Below are 27,436 nucleotides of genomic sequence, written 5' to 3' on the forward strand. Positions count from 1 at the left end.
GGATCTGCCTGAAAGACTGCAGTATAATTCACTTGAAGCAATACTATTTAAAAGAACAGCTAGTATTTTATTCTTTCTTGTATGCCAGAACCACTCTCCAAAGGACAGTTTCATCGTTTAATCTGGGAATCAAGAGATTAAAAGAAAAAACATTTTCAGTTACGTCTTTTTTTCCCTAGGCAGTGAATTTCGTAATAAAACAATCTTTATCAACATGTAAAGCAGCAGCAAATTAAGAAAGGAACTAGAATCAATTTTCCAGGCAGAGACACTACCACTTTAACAGCTTCCCACTGTATTTGGTTTTAGTTGCCAGAGAAGCCTTGTTCAGCCTATTTGGGGGCCCCATGAAATGCTGCAAGCACTACTGAAATGAGTACTTGTCTTTTGTTGTGCTGCATGCTAGCACCATACAGTGCTGAGCTGATAAATCCACTTTTTCTAACACAAGCATTTTTCAAACAAAACTACCATGAGACTGATGAGTAATGCCAGCCTGCCAAAAAAAAAAAAAAAACAACCCACACACACAACCTCTGTTGACAATGACAGCTGTTAAATTCACATATTCACAAAATGAGATTTGTTACATAACTAGAAACTACAAGACTGTGCAAGAGCAACTAAACAGCAAGAGAAATTGCTAACCAACAATTAGATTAGTAGGAAAATAAATAATACAGTTTGGAGGTGTATTAGCTTGCTAGCTACCATTACAAAAGTAGCACTCTGCTTGGTATATACAAAGGTTATTGGGCCCTTGAGAACATGCATCATCAATCGCTTTGTAGTTTTGTTTAAACAAAGCTGGTGTGAAGGGGGAAGGGGGCATATCAGCACTGCCTTATATGATGTGAATACAAGGGAAACAAAAAGCCAAATGACAATATCTCTATGGAAGAAGTGGTGTTCTAACTCTAAAAGACTAACAATGTATCTCAAGAACTAAAACAAAGTAGAGAGGAGACTTAGGTTTATTTCATTCTAACATAATAACAAAGACAATGATTTTTCTCTTACATAGCACCTTTTATTCAAAGATCTCAAAGCACTCTATAAAGGTGAGCATTATTATTCCCATTTTACAGATAGGGAAACTGAGTTACAGAGAAGTTAAGTAACTTGCCCAAGGCCAAACCCAAGGTCAAACAGGAAATCGGAGGCAGAATGTGGAACGACACCCACGTCTCTTGACTCTCTGCTGTCTGATCTAATCATTGGCTCACACTGCCTCTTATTACAATCAGTACTTCTATAATTGTTTTGAAAAACTGTAATAAAGAAATATGGGTCTGGGGCAAGTTTCCAGTTGGGAGAAGAAGAATCACTGAAAGACTCCAAACAATGGCACACTGTGGAGTTGGTGCTACAATCCAGAAAAAATATCAGTGCTGAGAAGATGGAAATGCCTATAAGATCCTGCCAACCCACATATGTTGCTGCAAATGCCAGAAAGGGGATACTGAATATGGTTGATCTGGAGGTAAATCAAAGGGGGGAAAACACTGGCTGTCTTTATTAACAGCAATTTTTTAAAAAATCCTGTAATTAAACCACTATCCTCAAGTTCAGTAGAACTTTTATATATCTAAAATAATCTACACTTCCATTGTATATGCCCAAAGCATAATTTACTTGGGTTATATTAGAATGGGGATTGTAAAAATTTGTTTCCTAATCAGGATTTAACATAATAGGGAAACAGCATACAGAAGCTTTGCATCAGAAAGTGCATGTATAACAGCTACACTTCAAATGAGGGCTAAGATTATAAGATATGCCCTCTCTGACTGAAACTCTCCAACAAGTTGCAGAGGGAGCATATCCTTTATAATCTTATGCACCATCAGGACACACAGCTAAATCACAGACCATCAAGAAAAACAGAAGTTAAAGTTTCAAGGGCAGTGTCCACTGGGTTAGGTTGTATATAATGGCTACTCCATGGTAATCTTTTGGCACCTTAAACGGAACATTAAACTGCACATCTAACCACAGCCAGAAACAGAAAACACTTCCAATGTGAAACATGTCCAAGTTCATGTTGCTCTTTGGAACCTTCACTTCCGTTTCCTGACTCTGAGCTAGATAGTAGCAGGCTCTTCAGTGTAATACAGTAGGTAGGGAGGAGTACCAAACCTCTCACAATTTGGGGCACCTGCAGAAGGGCCAGCCTGAACTGTAGCTCCTGTGGGCGGGGGGCTGCAACTACATGACGGAGCTCACCCAAAATGAGGTGGGGAAGGGCAGGGAGTAGGTGGGGCACTATGGCTCTGCCCACCCCCTACATGCCAGTCAGCAAAGCTGGCCAGCCATGGGCCAAAAGCATAGGAGGAGTGCGGAGAAGGAACTCTGGCACTCCTCCCATGATGCTTCCCTGAGTGCAGCCATCTCTGAGAGGCATGCTGCCTCTAGTGGTTCCCCCAGGGCAGTGCAGCTCTTTACCAGCCCATACTAAATGCTATGGTTAAAGCTACTGTCCTGCTCTGGGTGATTTTGCAGTGCTGCTATAGCTGTGTTGGTCCCACGAGAGTAGACACACAAGGTGGGTGAAGGAATATATTTTACTAGACCCACTTCTCTTGGTGAAAGAGACAAGCTTTTGAACTACATAGACCTCTTCTGCAGGTTGAAAGCTCGTCTCTTTCACCCCTGGAAGATAAAAGATATTACCTCACCCTCCTTGTCTCTCTTGGTGATTTTGACTGTTCATCCTTAACTTTTCATTAAGCCAGTTTGTTCACATAATTCCCTTGCTTTTTAATGAAAGTGTAAAGGAATAGCCTATACTTAATAACTAACTGGAATGGAGCCATTATGTTTTGAAGTTCACATCGCACTGAAATAAACGGCATGAAGGAGGTTAAAAATTCTCACTTTTGCTGCTGCTAATGTTTGGTAGGAGACAATCTATCTTTGTATATATGATAGCTGAATCTTCACTATGGAAAAAGATAAAGGGCTTTTTTCTCCACTTCCTGTGTTTTCATTTGCATCTGTGCATTTTATATCCACTTTGCTCAGGTGCAGATGACTGCACGACGTGAACAGACAGACGACAATCAGGCCCCAACCCGATTTTGTTTTAAGAAAATGTCTAATTTTTCAGGTTACCCTAAAATGCAAGTAAAATTGCAGAGAACCAAAGATCTCGGGATTCACTTCTTTATTTCCGATGCCAATTATTTTTGCCTGTTCTTGATGGCAAGGCTGGGGCAGGGGCAGGGGCAGGGGCTGGGAGAATTTTGATCTGTGTCCCAGGGAAATATTTACATTCTCCATCATGCAGACTGTCTTAGTAGCAGCCCATGTGCTTGTTAGGCAGGACAGGGGAAATGTAGAATCATGCCACAAAGGAGATGAGGATATAGTAAGCTCTGCTAAAAATCATTTGACTGCTCATAACTCTCATTTTTAAATATGTTTTCTGTAAACCAAGCAAAGGCACTAGTCCTCACTGAAGAGTACAAGCCAGATTCTGCCAGTCTTATTCTCACAAAGAGTCCCTCTGAAGTCAATGGGCCTTCTCATGTCACTACGTTGTTTTTACTGTAGCCCTGTTTTAAAAATATGTGTGGTTAGTATTCACTAGGAAAACCATGAGAGGATTTACCCCGGACTTCAACAGGTGCAGGATCAGGCCCTAGTTTATTTGGGGCCCAGCTCTGCCATCCTTACTCACCCTAGGTAGTACCTTACTTCACACCAAGCCCCACTGGACCAGATTCTGCCACCCTATGCAGCTTGACTAATATCTTATTCCACAAATGTTCCACTGATTTCAATGAGATTATTTGCAGAGTAAGATACTATTCAATGTGAGTAAAGGCAACAGAATCTGAGCCATAGTAACCAACAGAGCATTTGCACAGTAAAGTACTATTTGTTGTGGGAACCAGACTCAGAACTGAGCCTTTGGGCCAGACTCTGCCACTCTTATTTGTGTTTAATATCTCACTCTTCTGGCATCTCCAGTGGCTTCAATGGGGCCACTTGAGGGGTAAGGTACTAACGGAACGTGAGCAAGGATATTGGAACTTAGCTCTTATTTACTAGGCATAGCAAGAATGATTTGGAAAAACATTCCTGCTGGGGTGTGTTTATTTAATTTTTCCTAAGAACGAGACAAAATAATTACACAATTTACTTTCTTCATAGCAGTTTTAAGGTCACATATGAAATTTTAAGAACATTGTTAGACTTGGTAACTGTACTTTTCCTATTCCATACAGTCCCACTTCTGCAAATGAATAAGGATTGCTCAAGTGAGTATGGGTGCAGAATAGGTTCTTTAAAATAGTAATAAAATAGGACAATCTCAGTAGAAACCCAAAGCATAAAGCTACTTGCTGAGAAGCTCAAATTATATACTTTGTTACCTCTGCACAGTAACAGCCCCAAGAAAATTCTGCATTTCTTACAATCGTCAAGAATATTTCTTCTTGGGTATAGGTATGATCTTAGCATTGTTAGAATTCATATGTAACCAAATTTGTGGCTTGGCTATTTGTTTTACAAAACAGCAATGGACATAGCCTGTGAAACCAGCAGGCTATTTTTGCATGTTATTTAATTTCCTTTTTTAAATAAAAAATTGCATCTATTAAGATTATTTTGAATCTAAAAAGGCTGCCCATATTAAAGAAGTTACTTCCTTAAATAAACAACCTGCTGTTTCTGTGGTGTTAAGAAAATATCCCGTCTTTATAGACAGTGCCTATTTGGCCACAAATCAGTCAGCCTTATTTACATATTTGAAATCCAGATGCAGAGGAAATACTAGGTTTAGTTTGGAATATACAAAGGGCCTATTTTTCACATGTTAACATTCAGAATATTTAATATAAAATAGCATTGGGGAGGGGGGAAAGGGCTTTGCTGAAAAGGTTTACAACAGGGGTACTCAATGCTAATAAAAACTTTTCAACAACAAGGTTATTTTAAAAAATAGTTTTTTAATATGCTTTTAATGACCTCTACTCCTCATACCTACCTCCTTGCTTCCAAAATTGTTTGTACTGTCCCCAATAACACTCAGTGGAAAGCTGTCATTCCTGGCTAAATCCTTACTTAGGTTGGATGCTATGCCTCCGTTAGACAGGGTCAGAAGGTCACAATCGATTTTGGAGACCACCTGGAGAGTCCAGGCCATGAACTGACTCAAAAAATTTATATCAGAGCTGGAATGGCCCACCTCCCAGGGCTAGGCCTGGCCTACTACTCCAACTGCAGGATGGGGCCCACCAGGCCCAGCTCAGAAAGAGGCCAGAGTTGTTGACCCTGTGAGCTGACCTCTTCAAACTTCAGGAGAATTTTTCTGGCAGTTACCACGGTGACTGGGCGCTCCAAGCTTATCCTTCTTACTGAAAAAAAATTAAGAAGAAAAAAAAATGTTAAAACCTACCTTGTAGAGATGCCTATCAAGAATCAAATACATAAATGTTTTAATTGTTTGCTTCTTACTTGGACGACTCTAGCATTAATTATTACAGTCAAACTCATCAAGAAGGCAGTTAAGCTAAATAAAGTTTTAATGTGCATAAAAAAGTAGTGTTCAATATATCAAATGAGCAGCAGTTCCAAAGCCAGTATGCCATAAATGATACCCCAAGGGTTTAGTGTGGAAGTGTAACATTTGTTTTCCTTTTTCTATCTGTCTTCAACCTACCAATATTTCTTATTGATATCAGAACAAACTGAGAAAAAGATCAGCAGAGGAATCTAGTCTCTCTTTGGCTGCTATTCCCTTTGAAAACCAATTGTTTGATTAAGATATTATTGACTATTAAACAATGCATTGTTTTAGTCTCTTAAGCAGAAAATATGTGATCCATTTCATCTATAATGAAATATTACTTAGGAAGTGCTAAGAGAAGTTGTCAGACAGTGTTAATGTTATTTATTTAACATGTCTTTCACATGAACCATTTCTCAATTAAAAATTTACCAGGTAAGCAAAATGTATTCTTGTTGGGGGGAAAATGCTTTAAATGTGATATATTGAAGAGTCAGAGAAGACACTAAGCAAACAACAAACTAAGTGTGTTCTTTATTTATAAAACAGCGAGCAAGAAAAATATTGACATTTCTCCATTTTCTGAGCAATATCCCATTATACATGAAACTTATATGTAGATATGTGTCTCAGACTCAACACCAGACACAGAATCTTACCAAAGGGAGCAAAGAATGGCAAACTATGTTATATCTGCAATAAAATCCTACTTTAGGGCTTCTGGTGGCAAACTGTCAATCAAAATTCCTACTCCTCATTTCTGGTTTAATGATTGCAAATTTAATGTTTTGTCTGGCACCTGGTTTTGAATTATCTTTTTTTTGTTGTTGTTTGAAGAAAGTAAAATATTAATATTCAAATTGCTGCTCTATGGCTGTTATGCACTTATGTAACTGTCCCCTTCCACCTCTGAGGGCAATAAAGCACTGGGTGTAACTGAAGAGGTTTCTTCAACATCAGGATATCTTTGGACTCTAGGAGTGAAAACAACAAGGGAAAGAGGTTTGGTTTAAAAAGCAAGAGCGAGTTATATAACAAACCGGAATGTCTTTTGTCCCAGTTTCATTTTTCATCTCCCCTGGGGGAAAAAACAGACAGATGTGTAGTAACCTACATTTAAAAAAAAAGTGAATACAAGATATTTAAAGGACTATTTTAACCAAATCCTCTTTCTTCCCTTCATAATCTGATTCAGCTGCTTTAAAATACTCACATGCCTAAAAAACCATAATTTTTTTTTAAATTGTAATAGTTTCAGGTAATTTAAAATTAATAATTAAAACAACACCTCAAGATTCCTTTCCAGGGATATGTTATAGAAATGATCAGTCTTTGATTAACTGATTTTTTTAATTGTTTTTTATTGTAGATGTGTAGGGTGGTTTTATTTTAGTTTTTGTTTTTATGTTCCTGCTACAATGTAACAATCAACTGATTGATTAATTGACTAGCAAGAAGAAGGAACAGCGCTACAGGGCTGTTGGGTTTTTGTTTTTTAATCTTTTCTCTCTTTTTTTTGCATTCTGCTGAATAGCACTGTACATGTAAACATGTGGCTTTCAATTAGGTAGCATGATTTATGAAGTCATGTTCAGGGCTAGCCAGGTTGGTGACTCAGAGGAGACTATGATGCCAACTCATTCCCTGGTGATAAACACTGACTGTCCTTCCCACAGCCAGGCACCCCTGGCAGCCTTATTAAAAGACCCCTTATGCTTGGCAGAGCATTGAGTACTAGCGCAGGAAATGAGGTCCTCTCCGGTTTAGTACAGAGATGACTGACGTTCCAGAAGGCTGTAAGCAAAGCCAGCGTCTCCTGAGTCACCATCTTTAAACTATAGGGGACTCTACAATTCTCAGTTTGAACTGGGCCAAGAATCCTGCTTTCCTCACAGCCCAGAATCTCTCATTGATTTAACTGAACCCTTTGCAGACTGCAGGAATTAATCAAGAGAATAAGGCAGACGTGTTATTTGGAGGGTGGAAGGTCATGGAATTTCTATCTCCCACATTCCTCCCACCGAACTCCCTCAAAAATCTCTGCTCCCTGACTTTATGCTCAGAGGCTTAGGGAATGTATGTCTTTCTTGAGCCCCTAAAGAATTTTCTGTACTTTGCATTATGTTTTGCTAACTATATTACAACAAGCCATTTATCATGGTCTATAGCTTGGGGACCCTTTGTACGGCCTCCCTTCTTCCAGGAATTTCACATATAAATCACAGGAAATAAGGGAATCTTTAAGACCAAGTGGGCAGCATTTTTTACTGTAGGTCATTCAGAAACCAAGACATATGAACCATGCAATTGTGGGACGCTTTTTTTTTTTTTTTTGTAAAAAGCCCCCAAACAAGCAAATAACACCCTGGGAAAAAGCTAAAATCTCAGGGTGCATGAGCGAGTGAGGAGTCTCAGGGTGTGTGTGACATTTTTCAATCTAAATTCCCTCCATGCTATTGAAACAATAATATTTAGACCATGTGGGGCTCAGATTATTGCTCTAATAAATTGTTTTTATTGGTTCATTGTGGCAAATAAGCCCCCGATTGATTTGTCTCCTAATCAGCATGGAGAATGCACTTCGCTGTAATTAAATCTTGTGTAACAGGGCACTCTGTGTTCGCTGGGCTCTTCGCTTGCGGTGGTATGAAATACAGTACATCAAACGGTATACTGTACGCGATAGGCACCGTGCCAGCCCAGAGGACGATTATGCTCGCTTGCCTTTAGTGTGGTTACAAATTAGTACAGCTTTACGATGTATGTAACAGCGTGCATGGCATGGGAGCAATAGGGAGATTACTGGAAAAGGGAAGTGGCCAAAGATAAGGCCTTGTCTCTCTCTAATTTCCATAAAGGTTTGGCCACTTTAAAGACTTTAAGTTTCTTAAAATAGCTCTGTGAGCATCTTGTACTGCATCCCTCTCTCCCTTTCTAGATCACCCAGAGGAGAACTTCAGGGTCCAAGAAGTTTCCTCTCGTTCCATAATCAACTTTTTAGCTGCCAGACAATCTAAATTCTCGCTCTCGCTGGGCTCTGGATGGTGCTAGAAGCTGGTACAAAAAAGGGTGGGTGGACGGAGGGTTGTAAAAGACCCTCCGGAAGTGAACCAACTTCGAGATTCAGTTCTCCTATTCTCTGAAAACGGATCTGCACACAAGTTACAGGTGTTATTTGGCAGTGTCACCTGAGGATTCCTCCAGTCGCCATTTGTTTGCTGGTCTTTTCCAATACACCTCTTCCCTATTTGATTCCCTCCTGGGGATTTCTTTCCATCCTGACACCCAAGTGATTTTCTTTTTTTTACCTTCTTAAGCATAGAGAGTAGATGCAATCTCGCAGTAATATAAAACATTAATCCGGGAAGAGAAATGAGATTTGTTTGAAGGGCTGATCTTAAATCAAATTTTAAAAATCCCCTGATTTTGCTTTCACATTAATATTTTGATCCAGCCTTTTAATGCAACATATTGGATGTAACCGATTCGGAAAGTTCAAACAACATTGAGGTGAAGTTTGTTGTCCGACTGGAAATATCCTCTTTGATTTCTGGGCATTCAAAATAGTTTGGAACTTCTGTAGACTCTCACACCCACCCCCGTTCTTGCACACATCCACTTAACACACCCATCGAGAGCTACACACACACACACACACACACGTTGTACCCCTATAGAACTAGCTAATACATCCAAACAGCAGCAGCAGCAGCACACTGGATTCCCCTCGGAATAACACTCTTCATGCTTAAAGACAAAAGTATATGCGAATAAGCTGCAAATGAAATTAACTAAAGCCAAATCATCTCCGGGGCCTGGGGGATGGAACCCATCCACCCGGCCCAAGTAGTGTCCAGGCTATCGGGAGCTCTTCCCTATTGATTGGAATGGTCACTGCTTTAGGGTGATTGAGGACAGATTAATGCTTCTATACATTAATGCTCTTTTCTTTCTGGCTTCCCTAGCTCTGACTACAGGGAAGCAGGCCAGCGGATAATTACCCCTCAGTGCAACCCTCAGAGCTGGCCTAATCCGAAAGCTCAAGTGCCCGTAAGTAAAACTTCAGGAAAAGTTATTGAAACTGACAAATACAGGGTGACAAATAATCAATAAAAGCCCAGTTCGACATCCTTTATTGTTTTCAGGCACTAACAGCAAGTAATGAAACCTCTGCGAGGACCGGGGGGGAGGGGGAGCAGGGGCTGGGAGCTTGTCTTTTCTGTTGGACAGTCCCCAGTTAAAGAATCCGCAGCATATGCAGGTGGCTCACTCACTTATCAGTCTTAATAAATGACCGCCTCGTATGGGCTTCCCCCACCTTTGTATCTGGGTCCCGCAGCTTCAATTTAATATAACTGGAATCACTTTAATTCTTGTATCTGGCGACCATCCACATTAACTAATATTTAATATTCTACGTGTACATTCTAGCTACCGCGATATATATAACCATATAGATAGTTGCTTTATAAGTGTATTGGACATACACACAAGAGTTATTCTCTGTGTCTATATATAATTCACACACACACAGCTATAGCAACCTAGCATTATATTCCTAATTAAAATTTCAGTCCTTAATCTGTCTAGATTTTCAATGCTGTAATTTGTGAAGGTTTATAAAAGGACAGTGTGAAAGCGGAACTGGATCTGTCGCCTTCTCTCTCTGTGTCTCCATGAATTAAGTTCTGATCTATCAGTTTAAAGACTGTGCATACAGTTGGTTCACTTTCAGTGAGGGATTTATTTATTTATTTATTTGTTAAACTGGAGGCTTCTCGTGTCTGTGAGCTTTTGAGCTGTGTAAACGAACTGCAGTGTCACATAATCGATAGGGAAAACTCAGCTGTCACAGATCCTAAAGCAGCCTCTTGCTACAGCAATAACATGATTTGGCATTTCAAAGTTTGGGAACGTGCTGTCTGGGCGTCTAGGGGTCGGTGAAGAATATCTAAACAGAGAGATGGAGGCTGTCTACCGGTGCAAACGAATAACGAGGAGCTGGAATGACCAGAAATGCCAGTTTCCCATTACTCCCCTCTCCCCCTCCCACACACACACGTTCATCACTATGTTTTATCCAGCTTTTCCTGCCCAGTGTGCTTGCTGCCGTTATTTCACCGGTAAACACTTTTCCGTCAGCTTCCAAACTTTTTGATCCAAATCAAAATCAGGTGCAGTCCGGGGCATCGGAATTGAAACAGCGATTACACCCCAAACAACCCCAAAGCCCTGTAAGAATGTACTGTATAGCAGCGCCTTTTGCCCATCTTCAGCCTAAGCCACACAAACCCCGACCAAAAAGAAAAATCATGGGTGACAAGAAACAACAAATCTCTCGGGGGCCAGTAATACAATGTGGGTGACACTTGGTTAAATCGCAGACTTTCTCCGAATCTTTTAGGAGTTTGAACACGATGAAAATCCAAACCTCTTTTCAAAGCCAACTTTGTCTGACTTTCTGTAGGACGGCTGCTCCGCAGCATATTCCCATATAACGCACAACCTTCTGCGCCCTTGTCATCACATAGTTGTTAGTGTGCTTAGTAGGGAGAACATGTTAATTCGACCATGCATATCAGTGTATTTTACTATGACAGACAGATAATCGTGACGTGCTAGATTACGGAGCATACAGAGCAGCTACAGACTATTTCAGAACCGGTGAAAGGTTACTCTCGGAAATAATGATCTGGTTAGCCTGCGGCAAGAGATCTATGTAATTCAGAGTTAACGCTCAATGTTCCCCGGCCATGTCTCCTTGTATCTCAGTATTGAACAGCACAGATGTTTGAAGATAAATTTATGAAAGAAGCAGACCTTTGCAGGCAAAGATTTTCCCACTGCAGATGAGATTTTTAATTGGCTGTTGGTTGAAGAACGGAAGTGTAGGAATTGAACGGTCTATACTGTTGGCTAACTGTTCTTCATAGTTCACTGTCTATGCACACACCAACACTTCTCTCTGTATATACACACATATACATACAGAGATGTACCCAAGAAAGTAACTCACACAGTGTTCAGATATAAAGGGTTTGAACTTCATATTAGGAAGCTCTCTCAGAGGAGCGATAAACTTCTCTTTGGTCAGGCCACAGTATTTGATCGTATCTGTATTTTCTGTTTGTCCCCACCACAATGGAGCCTGTAGGCTGAATCAAGAAATGGGATTCAGATCGTTTGATCTGACACGAGGAAACTTGCGTTTGTAATATTATAACACCCTAGAGAGAAAAAATCAGAGCACTGTTGCTGAGACAAGGAGTGTGCTTAAGTACCACTATGTTTCAATCCCTATTTGGATATAATTTAAGTCTCCTCTGGCTTACAGTAATACACTCTCCAACCTCAAGCTGTCCAAAAAGGGGATTTAATGAGGCCGAGTTTATACACTTATATAATTTAGAGGATTGGCTGTAGCAGTAAAATGACAATTGGTACATGTGTAGTGCAAAAGAGGTGAAATCCCATCCAGGGACCAAGTTGCTCATTTCTGAAGGAGCTGTCATTTCCAGCAGGGGGGACACAATGAGAGCGCCAGGAGTGATGGAGCTCTGATCTCCATCAAGGAGAGAGAACCACCTGATCAAAATGGGCCTCTTGTTCTCTCGTTACTCGATCGTCGTGTGAACTTACCTTATTTACAATTATAGGCAATGAGTGAGTTCCCCAGATTGCAATACACCTATAGCTTTGGTCTACCCCTCTTTGTTATCCAGATCATCTCTTGGATGGAATTCTGGGCAACTCACAATAAAGGAGCAAAACAAATGCTCCCAGGGACCCATCTATCTGTCTATACGGAGACATACAGACATGCCAAGATTCAGACAGACGCGCATGTATAGTTATATCATTGCAGATGGAACAAGCCAATGCTTATATGACATAACTGCACAGCTGCTCCAACCAATTTAAATTACTATTGCATGCACCGGATCAAAAATAACCAACCCCCAGAAAGCATTAGATTATTTGTTTTTATGATATACCAAACAGAGCCTCAGTGGTACTGCCCTGATTCAACCAGCAGGTTTAAAAATCTGTTTTATATATATAATCCCTTCCCGGGTAGATTTGACCATTCTTTTGATAATTTCCTATTTCCGGGTCAGTCTGGATGCGGGGCGTTTGCACAATTAAACCGGACAGGGAGACACATCTATCCTGAGATGTACTGTACTTGGGTTCTCCATTTTACTGTGAAATGGCACAATGTGTTTGCCGGATTATTATCGCACCACTGCTTGTGCATTTGTCTCTTATGTCTAGTGTCTGTCATTACACAAAGCGTTTTGAAGAGCTAATTTCAAAAGACAGAAAGTATACACTTACTATAAAAGTCATTACATTAGCATGACAAGCATAAAGTTCCTACGTTATAATTTGGTTATAGATCTGAAATCTTTACTGCAAGGATGAAGACTACAGCGAAGCACTAATACAAAGTTAGGACGATGATCTGCCGTGTACAATATGGGAGTATTTAGGAAGACTGGGGGAAAAGGTCCTTGTTTCATCAGCCTGTAATTCACTAAGTGGTAAGAAATTATCTTTTTTTTTTTTCACCAAAGGCGAGGATCCGATCAGGAAGTCTTACAGGGAGGTCTTCTACACAACAGGTGTCTATGCATGTGATCAAAAATTATCGGTGTCTTTCATGGTCAAGAATATCTAATCTTGAGCAATGTATATATAGCATCAGCCATGTGATAGTTAACTCGCGCAGGTGGGAAGCAAACGCTAAAATGCAAAGAGTGTTTTAAAAGCTGTCGTTGGCTTTCTGTGCAGATTAGAAACTCTAATAAATCCAACCTTTAAAAATAGCTTCCTCTGCGGGAGAAGAAGTGAAAATCCACTCCTAACTAACTGAGACGTGTCTCCGTATTACTGTATCACAGTAGTCTTAGAAAAACACACAGATTTAGTAGCGGCACATGTACTGCCCTGGCATGGTATCGAATATACTCCAAGTTTAACATACACCGTAGAATATACAGTACCCGGCAGTTTTGGCAACGTTGAGTTCTTAGACTAGCTGTCTCCCTGAAACAGAGCCTCAGTGGTACTGCCCTGATTCAACCAGCAGGTTTAAAAATCTGTTTTCAGTTTTCATTTTGCATCAGGATCAGTACGGGAACTGATTTGTTTGGTGTTCAGGAAGTTTGTGGATGCTTTCCATTTACCTTCTCTTCTTCAGCCGTTTCAATGATCATCACTGACCTGTTGGTCATACCTACAGTAGCACTGTTCCTTTTGCAGGCACCTCACCGTTGGTTTCTTTCCCCCCTGCATGTGCCTGCTATTTAACACTTGCTACCTTTGTCATTAGAGTCCTAGACTGACCCCCATGGGTATATCTGAAAGGAAGACCCTCTGCATTCCAATACTGCCTCCTTACCAAAGTAATAGCAAAGGGACCCATTCAGACACATGGACCACACTGAAGCATTAATTAGGCTGATGAAATCCATAGAAATGTATGGATTCAGCATAATCGAGTTTCTTCTGCGGACGATAGTTAAGGAATACGTGAGCAGCTGGGAGAATAGAAAGTACTGTTAGGGTGAAGTCATGCATGTAATTGAGTATATTTAACATAACCATTTTAATGATCGGTGATTAAAAGTGCATCTACTTAAATTGTATACCTCTGCAATTTGTCCATATCAACTTTAGAGCGTTCACAAAGAAAAGGTCGTCATATAAATTTATAAACAAGATCCCTTACTGGCTATGCATGACTCCGGCAGGACAGATAAACTCTCTGCCTCGGCAAAGGGGGGAGGAGGCCTTTTGCTAGAAAACAGCTACACCAGTGTGATATTAATTAATCACTGTTTTGGCCCCTTTTCTCTAGAATGCAGTCACACTATTGGAAGCGCATAATAAGTGAGTTTTCTTTCCATCCGTAATTATTTATAACAATTAGATCACTTGAAAAATCCTTGGGGTTCTTTCACGTATTAACAGTGCTGCTTCTCCGTTATTTGACAAGATTTTTAATTTTAAATCGGAGGAGGTTTCCCCGCAAACTCTTGCCAACCATCAGGCAAGGTGATGTATGGGATTAAACTTCTCCTTCGGTTTAACTTAATAGTATCAGAGTTTACATACTGGCGTGGGGACGGGTGGGACAGACTTAGGGAAGACAGAGATGATGAGCATGTGTTTGTCTCTTTGCAGGAGATCCCCACAGCATGGGAAATTAGCAGTTGAAATCTGCCAGTGGGGACTATGTTCCACAAAGCCCACGCGTTTGGAAAGCTGAGTTTCTCTCGTTTTCCTATTCACTTTGCCCAGGCTGGAGGCAGCGAATAAATAGACTCATTGTGGAGCCTATATACAAACCGACCCAACCCAGCCCACCCCACTCCCCCGCCCTTTATGCTTAAAAAGCATACAAATCTGCAATCGCTCTGCACTAAACTTTCCTTCTCACTGTACAACGCCTGTTAGAAGGAAGCGCGCCGGCACACACACAAATATACATATAACGAGGAGGCAGGGTCCATGCTGGGCAAGTTGATCCCAGATATCTACTAAAGGAAGCACGTTTTGCCTCCTGAGCGCACAGATTCGTGTCCATCTCCTTGCCGAAGATAACGGTTTCAAAGTGGCAAGATATATTCAGACTCTTTGCTAAAGGTTGGCTTGGGAGGAGAGAAAGAACGGTTCATTTGAGTTTATGGAGGAAAACGTAAATCAATTCCTAACACACACACACACACACCAAATATAGCTGTAAGGTGAATTCCATTTGGAGACATTCCACCAAACCTAGCCCTCAGTTTCCCCAGCGGAACCTTGCACATCAATGTATGTAACCTATAAATACTGACGAGAGGAGTCGGACCAGAGCATTATTCCGTGCAAGAGAATTTGCAGCCTTGAAAGCATATTTTTCTGCTGGCTACGGTGGCACTTAGACAGTAATGTGGGCCGTGAAACCGGGGAGATTTATATCTTTTGGAAAGTAGGACGAGCCAGATGGTAATAGCGTCATTAACAAACAAACTTGGGATGCGCAAGTGAAGCTTGAAATTGGGAAAGAGATCTGGAGAACAAAGGGGGCTGCTGTTGAGAGAAAAGCCCCTCTTCTGCCGGCCAAAGCTAAGGGCACATTCTGGAGGGGCTGCTCCTACCCAGCGCTAGATAATAAACGAGGGCTTTTTCCTCCCCTGTTGTGACTGAGAAAGGGCAGAGAAAACTTTTGCAATAGGCAAATGTGGCATTTATTTATGTGTAACCCTTTGTCGTCTCAAGTGTCCCAAATGGGCCTTTAATTCAAATCCCCGGTTTGATAGGGAGGGATTGAACCTCCCAGTTTATTTTATAGAAACAAAGCGCCGCTTGTGCCAGCTGAAGTGCCGGGAGTTCAGTAATTATTGGAAAGTTGTTAATAGTTTTAAGTAAATATGAAAAGAGTCGCTTTTTTCTGAGGTGGGGAGTGGAAATACCTGCCGGATTTCTGCGGGTCGCTCTTCATTTTTTTTCCCAGCATTCCTGCTATGTGGGGGAGGTCATGAAAACCAACCACCACAATAAAACACTTGTACATAATGGCAATATACAGTGCAGCGGGTGTAAACATCGCTTGTATTTATAGACAGCCTAGAGCTGTGTTCTGTGCCATACATGGTTTATCTAAAGAGCTTTCATTCTGTATAATACTTCCAATGCCTCCTTTATTCATCCACTCACCCAGCACACCGGACTTCCACTCACGGCTTATCCTAAGTTTTGCATGAGTAAGGACTTCAGTAATTGTGAGTGTCAGTCATACATACATACCCCACCCGCAGAGATCCTACCTACACTGACACACGACAGAATCCATCAGTACTTCATGCCCCAGCCTGTACAGCCATCCATATGGTATAATACACGGGGGGGGGGGATCTCTGTCTATTGAAATATTAACGTTCTCCCCAAAAACAATATAAATATTAAGAGGTCTTTAGGAACCCTCCCCCCTTAAGTATTAAAGTTTTTTTCCCTGAGTAGAGTTGGTGGGTATTAGATGATCAATAGTTTCGTAGATGCCTGTTAACAGCTCCTAGTTGACAGACATATGCCCAGCTCTAGACTTTTTTTTAATGTACTAGAGATCTTTAAAAGCCCCGAGGACTTACCCTTAAGGCATTATTCAAAGGAAAAAAAAAGCTGAGACTGGCGGTTCGTCACAGGCAATTGTAAAGGGTTTCAAAGGGCCGATCAAACGAGTTGGAGAGTAATCTACATTAAAGTCCGGATGGCAGTGTTACAACATGCACCTGCAGGGTATTTGCTATCCGTGCCCCTTACAGAGCTACAAATCACCATTAGAGAAAGCTGCTTAAGCTTCCTCCTTGCTTCTAGAAAGACTTACTCGGGCTACTTCACTTTGATATTTATACATCTTGTTATTGATAAGGACGTTAAAAAAATCCCCCTCCCCCTCGAAGTATTCCTAGGCACTCGCAGGCATCCTGCAGAACTCTTGTAAATATGGGTATTTACTGCAGGACTTAAACCTCTCCTGGCCAGGCACATGTGGGTATGACACTAACATTGGAGCAAATCGATTCCCTATCTGCTTTGCAGAAGCTTCTGGCTCACTTTGGCTAGTGTGTGGCGTTGTTGTCTTTCCACTTGATTTGCTTTACACTGAGCTGCACCTTGACTCCGGAGAAACTGGGGAAGGGAAGAGATGGTAAATGATAAAAGACAAATCACACTGAACAAACTGTGTGTGTGAGAGACAGAGAGAAAAGTGCGTGGGAAATAATGGCTATAGGAACAATAAAAACGACAAGAACGTGCTAGATGCCAAGATACGCACATTTATTCGCAGTTTAATGCAACAGAACCTAGCAGTAGATCTGCTCTCCGCACTCGGGCACCGGGTGTAACCGAGGAGACAAGGCAGCGGAGGACGTATCGGAACGTTAAATGTCCGGCCGGATTTTCTCACAGTTGCGGGAGGCGCAAATATGGAAATTAGCTCATTATGGAGAGGGAGTGGCAGCCAGGAGTCCCCCTCCGCTACCCCCCAGCCCTGGATCATCGAAGTATGAAATAAACAAACTAAAGGCACAGAGCACCCAAAAATAATAGATTTTAGATTTCAATGAGTATTTAGTCTTGTTTGTGTCTTGGTACATGATCATTAGTTTTAGCAGTGCCGCAATGGTTACTGGGCTATTAACCATTTGCGTGCTAGCAGGGACCTCACGGCTGTTCACCAGTTATCTGGAGAGCAAAGGGGACTCAGCCAGTACACATTAAAAAAACAGAGCAAACCGCACTTGGCTCCGCAAGTCTATTTTTAAATTTTAAACTCTGCATTCAGCTTCCATTTTCTAGCCCTGATCCAAAATTAGCAGCATTTCCCCCCAGTTTCTGTCAGCTGAGGAAAGCAGAGTGGCGAAACAAAAAACAACAACCAGGGAAGGTGATCAACACGTTAGCAAAAAAAAAGACAACATTCAAAGTGCATCGTGAATCAAGTTAAATGGGCCTTAGAATGCACACTGCATCTGAACTTTGGTTCTAGGGACTCCGAGTGCTGCTAGCTTTGTTTGTTTGCTGTCTTTGTGATACTTTAAACGGAGTGGATTTTGGTGAGGAAATCTGGTGGCAAGCGTGAGGAAGAATAGCACTCTAGCAAACTGTGACGATTTATTTGAAACGTATCCAGCACGCCGATTGGTGTGGCTGGCTTGGTTTTGCTTACAAGCCAGTAGTTTGTTGGAAAAACAAAACGCAATGGTACCAAAGACTGTTTGGGGACCCTTCCTGCAATGTGCAGGTGACAGCTCCCCTAGGTTGGTCGAGTGAGTGGTAAACATGTGGTGCTGAAATTTAAAAAAAGTGTCCTTCCCGTCTTGATACATAAGAGGATTTCGCTGCAGTTATTCTGATCGCTTGTTATGTCAAAATTTGCAAATCAAAGGAGGCAAAATATTCTGGACTCTGTATCTTTGCTCCCTCTCCTTCCACCCTGGGATGTGGTGCACTGCAAAGAAGAATGCTATACATCACCCTTAATCTCCTGCTGACTGAACTCAATAGCGCATCAAAGCTCGCATTGTTTAAAGCTTGGGGTGAACGAACAGGACTAGGCAGAGGATTGCCAACTCCTGTTGGGGGAAAGTTTTCCAAATAAACTATTTTCGGTGGAATTACATTTCAAGGGGGGGGCGATCTGTCACCCCCGACGAGCTGTTCCCAAGCAGGTAGTTGTGCCAAGCACAAAGAAACGCATACAGAAAAGCGTTGGATATGAGGTTTAACAACATTAACCTACAGCAAGTGGAAGGGGGCATGAGGTCGGCCTAGGAAGAGAAGCCATCCTCATGCCACTACTAGATGGTGCTGTGTGTCTCTCCACGCAGCGCACATGGACCCCCGCCTTTTCCATCTACTTGTCCTGGAAAGAGAATTGGGACCCATCTTGTTCCATGCAGGACTCAACCGAATTAGGGGTTTGCTTTATACCTGCAGTGACCACTTTAAGGGTGGGAACCAAGTTTCCTGTTTATATGCATTGTCTTCGGGTGACTGGGTTATTGATTTAGGTATTTTAATATCGCCTCCTTGAGGAGCCTGTAACTTTCGCACAAACTAAGCGAGGGTAAGAAAATCAAACATTCGCACTCGGCCAGTCATCAGAACCGGAACAGGTCACAGAAATGAACACAGCGCCGGCCTCTCTACCGCAGCTGGAGACAGACCAGGCATCCTGACATTTCCAAAATAGTGTCGTGCGGAACTTGCAAACTCTCCAAATGTGTTACAAAACAAATCTTCCCAGAGGCGGGGGCGCACGTTTCCTTATTGACAAACAAGGTGATATTAAACAAAAAGCAAACACAACCAAAAACCCACCCAAGGCTGGCAGGAGAGAGAGAACACCGATAACTGAGGCAGAATTAGAGCGTCTTGGAGCCAAGCACGGATTTGGTGCGCAGGCTTATGCTTCCCTGTTAAATCTGCCATATAAAGTGCTGTATAGCAACCAAGCGAAAGGGGTGTATTTACTTCTGGAAGATTTAGGTTGTTGCTAGGATGTGAGAACAAAAAATCCTCAATCAGTCTGGGAGGAGCTGGGGGAAGGGAGGGGGTTATAAGGTTTGTCACAGGGAAAGTGCAGACATCTGCTGGAACTTCCATATCTAAGCTGTTCATTTACAGGAGCCAACTTCTGAAATCTCCACAATTAGATCTGCATTGTTCTTTCTCAACAACACTGCCTAGAAAGAAAAGGTCTTCTCTGTCGGGGCCAATCCAACGAAGCGTTTGACGTTATTAAATAATAAAGCGATTGTGATTTACATTGTTGTTCAGAAAAAGGGCCAATTATCCACTGTTATGTTGCCATAAAGATCATATTAACTCGAATTAGTAATCAAACAATACGCTAGCGTTAAAAGTATAGGGGGGACAATGCGAGTGTTCCTGTTGGATCCTCACTTTTACTTGTAAAACCAGCAGCAAAAATACACTTGAAAGATGTGCAGAAGCTTCAGACTAAAAACAACAAAAAGCCAGAGAGGGACCAACGTGTGTGATTAATGGTCTCCTGTGTTGATGGTTTCCAATTAATTCAAAGGCATCCAAATCTCATATTGATTTCCAGTTTACAACTGTTTTATGAATTAATTCATCCTCCTAAGTAATATCAAAGAGACGTATTCTACCATGGTTTGTGTGCAGTCTGGCTCTATGGGTCTTTTTTTTAAGACCTGCAATGACTTTAAAAGACCTTTGTTTTCAAACCAACCATGAGCCCAAATACAACCAAAATGTAAATCCAGACGCATCCTTGCACTCGAGTAAATTTACTCTTCCATAATCAAATAATTATTTTTATTAAGGCCGTTATTAGGTTTATAACTCGTTCCCCACTTAAATTTGTGCAACCAACCAAGGTAATCTAAATAGGTTTGACTTCCCCCATGGGCACAGAATGTAAGCATTAATAAGAAGGATTAATTATGGGTGCGTATCCATAGGACACAACGGCTATCAAGCAGCACTAGGGGGAAAGAAAGTGGGAAACTATAGACGAGAAGCCTGAATCCTGGAGCAGCCGTAGTTTGCATGTCCTTGTCGCAGATTGTATTTGACACCAGACGCAGAAAATAGTCCGCAAAAGTAATGGCGCCCTAACGCAAATCGACCATTTTTTAAACAGCCACGGTTGGGTAAAGTTGATGGTCTAAAGAGTTTCAACTTGTTGGCGGTAAATAAAGCCCACAGTAGCGGGTGCTTCGGGGAGCAGTCGGAGACCACGAAAACAAAAATCCAACCTGCGAGACGATCAGTAATCTGTTTTTTTTAAATATCGGTACTACCTTTGCTTTTACATGTACCCCAGAGCTATTCCCCTGTGATAAGGATGACAAGATTTGACCCCTGAAAACAAATAAGTCACTTATTAGAATCTGATCTTCCCCCTCCCCCCATGCAATTTATTGCAAATACATTTTGTTACCAGTCTGGGGGTGGAGGGGAGGGAGGGAGGCAGAAGAAAAAACTGGCTTACTTAGAACTCAGTGATATCTGGTTAGCTGTCAAATCCCCTGTTAAACAGCATTCAGCCAAAGAATGGCTCTGCAAAGTGCTCCAGAAGCTGATGCTATTTGTTACCACGATTTACAAAAAAAAAAAAAAAAAAGTTTTACAGTGACATGGTTTTTTATAAGCAAACACAGAGCAATTTGCCTCAGCGCAATGCATCAGCAAGTATATCCAAAAGCGTCTAATCTACTTCTTGCAGGAGCAGCGCAAAAGAAATCAGCAAACACTAAGGAGGAAACGGAGTTCCCAGGGACGCTATAAAAATACCTTCTCACTGACTTCCCCAGAGCGGATGGGCTAACATTATAAGTCATAGGAGAGGGAACAAAAGCGATCCGACCCGCTTGCTGCAGAGTTAGCTCTTATTTGTTGCATTATTCGGAGTAGTATTTGAGTAACCAAATGTAACCATCTAGCTTCTTACAAGCAGATTGTCAAGAGGGAAACAAGCCAGGAAAAACCAGCCCGTGCCAGGTTAGTATGAGGGGAAACTTTTTTTATGCTTGCATAAAAATAATTTATTAAGCCTAAATAGGAGACAGATTATCTCCAAACGGGATTAATAGGAGTTCCTGGATAGGATTAGACCATCTCATTCATTAAGACCAGTGTCTCTTTCCCCCCTCTTTTTATTATTATTAAAAAATAAATCTTTCCCTATTAATAGCACTTGGAAACGGCGTTTTCTTAACCGAGTGTGATGCACTGATGCTCTGTCTTGCAATAAAAGGGGACCCATTTTCAACCTGTGATATAAATGTATCTGCCTGCCTAGAGAGCCCAGCAGATTCAAATGTTGGTCCGGAGTCAGCAATGTTCATTACAAGGGAACCTAACGAGTGCTACTGTATAGCCACTTTGTGAACTCAGGGCTGTGGAAAGTGTGTGGGGGGGGTGACAGTATGAAAGTGTGAGCTGATGCCATGCTGGCTGGCAGTGTGTGGTCTATTGTAGGGAATGTGCTTTTTCCACTGAACAGAGAGGCCCCCTCTTCCTCCCCCCAGCACTACTGCACCTGCACTGGATCAGGGAGCTGCTGCCATTCACCACATCAACATAGAAGACATCTCTGACAGCACTCAATTCATTACATTTCTTCCTGCTTTTCAAACCAACACACACACAAAATGAGTATTGCCAATCAGGAACGGGGGGGGGGGGGATTTTACCATACTTTATATTTGCCACTCATTTGGGATTTCATTCCTCAGAAAACTCACTTCTCAGCTAGTTACAACTTTTTAAGGTAAAGGAATCGCCCGACTAAGCATTAGGCACAACTGCGCCACGTTTCTCCTCTCTCCCCGAATGCACAGATTACAACTCAAGGACGTAAAGTAAAATAAAACTTTGGGTCAGAGACTCTCAGGCAGCAGAAAGTGAATCGAGAAAGCAGGTGATTTATAGTCCGCCCAAGGGAAAGAGCTGCAGATTTATTCATAATTCGTGAAGCAAAGCAGCCTCATTTGAGAGGGGAGGAAAAACCCACCCAACCAGATGAAAGTGTTCCTAAACATTTCAAACAATTTTGTCACAGTGCAGAATGTTCCCATCTATTCCTTTGGGTTTTGCCTCCCGTACAAGATTTAAGAATGACTGCGAACTATTTAATACCTGAACCGTCAATAAACGTGTAAAGAAGCTGGAGGAGATAACATTTCATCTGTCCAGTAAAAAGTCATGCAAGGAAAAAACTCTCATGCAGAGACTTAAATTGGAGCGTGTGATTTTTATTTCTTAAAAATCCATTTCCCAAGTGCATTTGGAAGAAAGAGAGAAAAACCCTCAGGATTTTAGCTTCGAGTATTTAACTGTACTGAATCTGGGCGTCAACTCAATGTAGTGACTCCAGCGATTAAAACCCTTGATAACTCTGATTATATCAGCCCAATTTGAAATAAAATCAGAAATACTGATTTGAAAGAGCTGTTCTATCATAGTTTTACCAACCTTTTGCATACTGATTTCCAATTTTTTTTAAAATCCCAAAACACGTTTTATTTTAAACTGAAAGGGATATTTTTCTCCCAACACATTTTTAATCTATCGCTGGCAAATGCAAAGAGTCACGTGTATTTTCTCACGGTTTTGAAGTATCACATGCCCTAGCTGAAATTCTTAATAAAAAAAATAAGTTAAAAGGAGCTCTGGCCTACCTTATCGGTATGAGAAAATCCGATTGTCTTATTTCAGATTTAATATGTCTATATTATAAATAATTAAGATCTTGTCATTTCAAAAGTCCCTCAACTGAATATTTATTGGTTTCTTCTGAACACTGAAATCAAGTAAAATGTGTGCCTTTTGATTTACTTTTAATTTGACTGGAGAGTCAGACCTAAATTGGTCTATGTTCCTGTTTTTATATAGACCTTCCAGAAGCCCAAACTCGACCTCCGAGAAGGCAAGATCGCTTTTTAAGCTAAAACTAATAATTTCATAACTGATTCCCATTCAATCTGGCGCCGGTGACGTCACGGGGGTATTAGCATACTAGGAGAGGATGAAGCCAGTGTGGCTGCAGTTGATAAGGCCCCTCCTGAGGAATTCGCTGCTTGTTTTAATACATTAATTATTTCTCTGTCTTCCGCAAGGTTTGCAATTTGTAAGAGCTTAAAGGAACCATCATTTCAAAGAAATGCCAAAAGGACACGTTTAACAGCTTCTTACGTGGCAAAATGCGCCCAGAACAGCAGCACTGGAGCTGGTGATAGCCCAGGGAAGAGGCTATTTCTTGCTGTACTGTTTGTCTAGCATATAGCACAGAGGTCTGTTATGCGTGTGTTATATCAGGCCTAAGTTTACGTAGCACAGAATCGATGTGGGGTTTGAAAGCGTTACCAGGTCTATTTCAAACTAACACGCTCAGGGGCCTGACCCTACAAATCCTTGCTCACCCGAGTAGGATTTAGTCCCCCGGCCAGCCCTTCTGGACTCCATGGGACTCTTCGCCTAAGAAAGAGCCACTCACCTGAGTAAGGGTTTTCAGGATCGGGCCCATAAGCTGGAGGATCTCGCGTGCTTGTGGCCCCCCCTCCAAACAACCCTATCAGACTTCCATCTCCCACACGTGTTAAGATGTCTTTTGCTATCCAATGCCGAGCGGGACGCCATTAATCAAGAATTTATGCAAAGGCGCCCACATTATGTCAGCAGAATTAATGAAGTGAAGCTTAAGAAACTGATAAATGTTCGGCCAATCTGATCAGAGAGTCAGTCAGAACGTGTGTGGCTCTTTTCAATACTCCCCAGATGGAAATAGACCAGAGGAAGGGGAAAGCCCTGACTGCCAAGCCCTGTTGCTACCTGTGATTTTTAAAAGCACCATTCAGGATCTCTGTGGATCTGCTGCCTTGGGATGGGGGGGGTCACCTTCCCCGCTTAAGGGGCCACCAGGGAATGAAAAAAACTTCATCTGGTGTTGTACACGGCTGAGGAGGAGGTAGCGCACCGGGTGCTTAACTCGACTCGAATGTATGTGTAATAACGCTGGGGAACGACTTCACACTTAGTTCAGCAGAATGTAAATCCAAGGATGCTCCGGGCCAGCTCCCAGGCTGTTGCCAGCAGGCACCTGGTGCAGGCATGTGGATCTCGGTGCGCAGGGTTTGCCAGGACACGCTCCGAGTATCGGGCACTTGCTTTGGGCTTCGCCTGGAGTCTCTAACCAGCGGACCTGCCTAGGCCACTGACGTCAGCTGCAACTGGTCCTACCGACTCTGCAGCTAAACTCACCCCAGCTCCCAGCTGCAGCTTTTGAATAATCCCCCCCTCCTCGCTGGGAATTACAGACCTACGCGCCCGAATATGTACGACAGAGAAAACACACAAACATACGGGTTGAGATCTCTCTCTCACACACACGTTATGCATATACATCATATACTCACACATTAACATGGGTAGGTGGAAAATGCCATTCATCAGTATTTAGTTATTAATAGACGCTCCAGTAAAGATTCACCCCCTAGAATAGGTGGATTAGGAGTTTTCAAACAATCGCCTTTCAAATAGAAAAGAAACATAAATCAGTCCAAATTTAAAATGCTGCCCCCGCTTCTACTTGATTTCATTCGAGGAGAGAAACATGAAGGCTCGAAAGAACTGTAAGAATTCTTCCAACTGCAAGTGATCCTGAAATGCAATATCTCGCGCTTGTTTTTCCATTCGCACTTCATGCACTGGAAGATAACTCACTAATATAAAATCCTAACCGGGTCACTTTAGATATAGCTTACTCGAACGATTATCCTCAAAACGGTGATCACACCTTAAACCTCTCCTCGTTTTAAACACGGACATAAAAAGGCCCTAACGATGCAGATTTAAATGTACCGTGAAGGAAAAAAAAAACTGTAGAATATAAGAACGCTTCCCACATAAAATAAATTTGGAAATTGATTATTCTATAGATGTTTCTAAATTGTAATGATTTTTTTTAGCGTGCTGTCTCCCCACTACACACAAACGCAAGGTATGTTGAAACACACTACAAATTTGCGGTATATTCGGAAAGCACAAGCTAAAATTCTCTCTGAAAGGTTTTTGCAACGTCTACCTCTTCTACTTGAAGTGTACAGCACCTGCAAGCGAAAATAATCATCTGGTCTTGTGAATTTAGAGAGAGAGAGAGAGAGAGAGACTGCTGCACATGAAATATACAAGGTGAAATTAACCAGGAATATTCTTCAGGTACAAACCGAACAGTGCGCGACGGATATCAAAAAGAAAGGGGTTAGCTTCTTCCATGGCATTTTGACTCGCTGTGCTACAGAAAAATATGTAATTTCTAGCATTTCATTTTTTTTAAAGGCTGAAAACAACAACTCACTTCCGTACTGCACCTCCTTGTCAAGTGGACTTGGTTCCTCAAAAGCAAAATATGACCAACTCTTGAAATTCCTCGGGCATCATCAGAAAAGCTGGTTTTAATTACCAAAACTAAAATAGCTGTGGTGCTAACGAGCAGGCGATCAACCCGCAATCAAACTTCAATCTCTGAGCAGTTAGCTATAAACTGTCAGCAATTGAAAAATAAACCTGGTGCACACAAAGGCTCTGTTTAATTTTCGTGTTGTAATGGCTCTAAATGAGGACCCCATCACTATGCAGTTAAGCGGTATTGCATGTCCCCCTGAGGCGTTGATCAGTTCTTTTTAATGTGAGAAAACTGGCAGCTCGAAACCCGTCAATGGAGCTCCCACAACAAAAGTCCTGAAAAGCTGAATGAATTGGGTTTGTAATTACTGCTTCCCGCTCCCCCCTTGCAGCTTATCTCATCCATTCAACATATATTATTGTCACCTAATCTCGCTCTCAACATTTTTTTAGTATCTTCTTCGGCGGACATGTTTGTGGCAGAAATTAAACCAAACGCAATTAAAAAAAAAAATCTTTCACGGCAACAAAAACGTGGAAACCAATGTGTCAGGCAAGGCTGGGTCAGCTTTAAAAAAAATCACAGGACTAGGATTTCCTGCAGTCTAAATTGTAGCATTTTGAATACATCATTGCAAATCTCCTATGCTGCTCAGCACGCTCTAGATTTTAATATTTAAGTTAGATCAGGAGTGAAATAAATGAAGTGTATCTAATCATACCTATCACCATGGGCCTCTTTCTTTCATAATATATAGTGTTTAAATGGCTGAACTATCTACATCCTATTCTAAAGACAGCTATACAGATCTCTTCTTGCATGTTAGACATAAAGAGATATTACTGTTGTGATGCGATACATTGTGATGATCATACGCAGCCCTTGTTCTCTGACAAGCGCAATGGGCACCTTAAAGAAAAATATGTTTTCTGTCAAGAAATGTCACGGGAATAGACAGCCGTTTTCCCACTTGGCGGACCTTCCCTATTTGTGTATTTAAATCGCAAGGCCTTGGTGATGGGGAAGATTTTCCCGAGGGTTCCTACTGTAAGAATTTGTCGGTTGTAGAAATAAGTACAGCTATTACAACCAAATCTACTAACAGTCTAAATAATTAATTGAACCATTGCTCTTTGACCCTTAGAAAGTCCAGTAGGGACCCGTTTGTAGTAATAATACCCCCGAATGAGCCCTTGTCAAATATTCATTTAGTGGTTAATGTGAGCCATTTCCCCCGGGGACAGTCTGTAATACCAGCTTCCCAGCCTTGGCAAGAAACCCTGCTAATCTACTTCTCCAATTCAGCAAAATATTTTAGCACCCCTTCCATAAAATGTTGTAAAAAGAAAAAAAAATCACCGGGGAAACTATAATCTTATCCTTGGGTTCACTTCTGCTCTGTGTCAGGTTAGGGAAACATTACAACAACACTCTTTGACCGAGCACCAAGTGTGCTTTAAAGAGCACATACA

General features: G+C 41.6%; 1 long non-coding RNA gene across 4 annotated transcripts in view; it reads right to left on the minus strand.

The window, feature by feature from the left end:
* Positions 1–1,014: 1,014 nt before the first annotated feature.
* LOC115657799 overlaps positions 1,015–27,436 on the minus strand; it is a 393,014-nt gene continuing 366,592 nt past the window's right edge. For all 4 annotated transcript variants that reach the window (XR_004002060.1, XR_004002061.1, XR_004002059.1 and 1 more), the window contains one exon: positions 1,015–5,363. This is a non-coding gene — a long non-coding RNA (uncharacterized LOC115657799). The remainder of the gene's footprint in view (positions 5,364–27,436) is intronic.

This window comes from Gopherus evgoodei, chromosome 9 (genome assembly GCF_007399415.2).
Source record: "Gopherus evgoodei ecotype Sinaloan lineage chromosome 9, rGopEvg1_v1.p, whole genome shotgun sequence".
Classification (NCBI taxonomy): domain Eukaryota; kingdom Metazoa; phylum Chordata; order Testudines; family Testudinidae; genus Gopherus; species Gopherus evgoodei.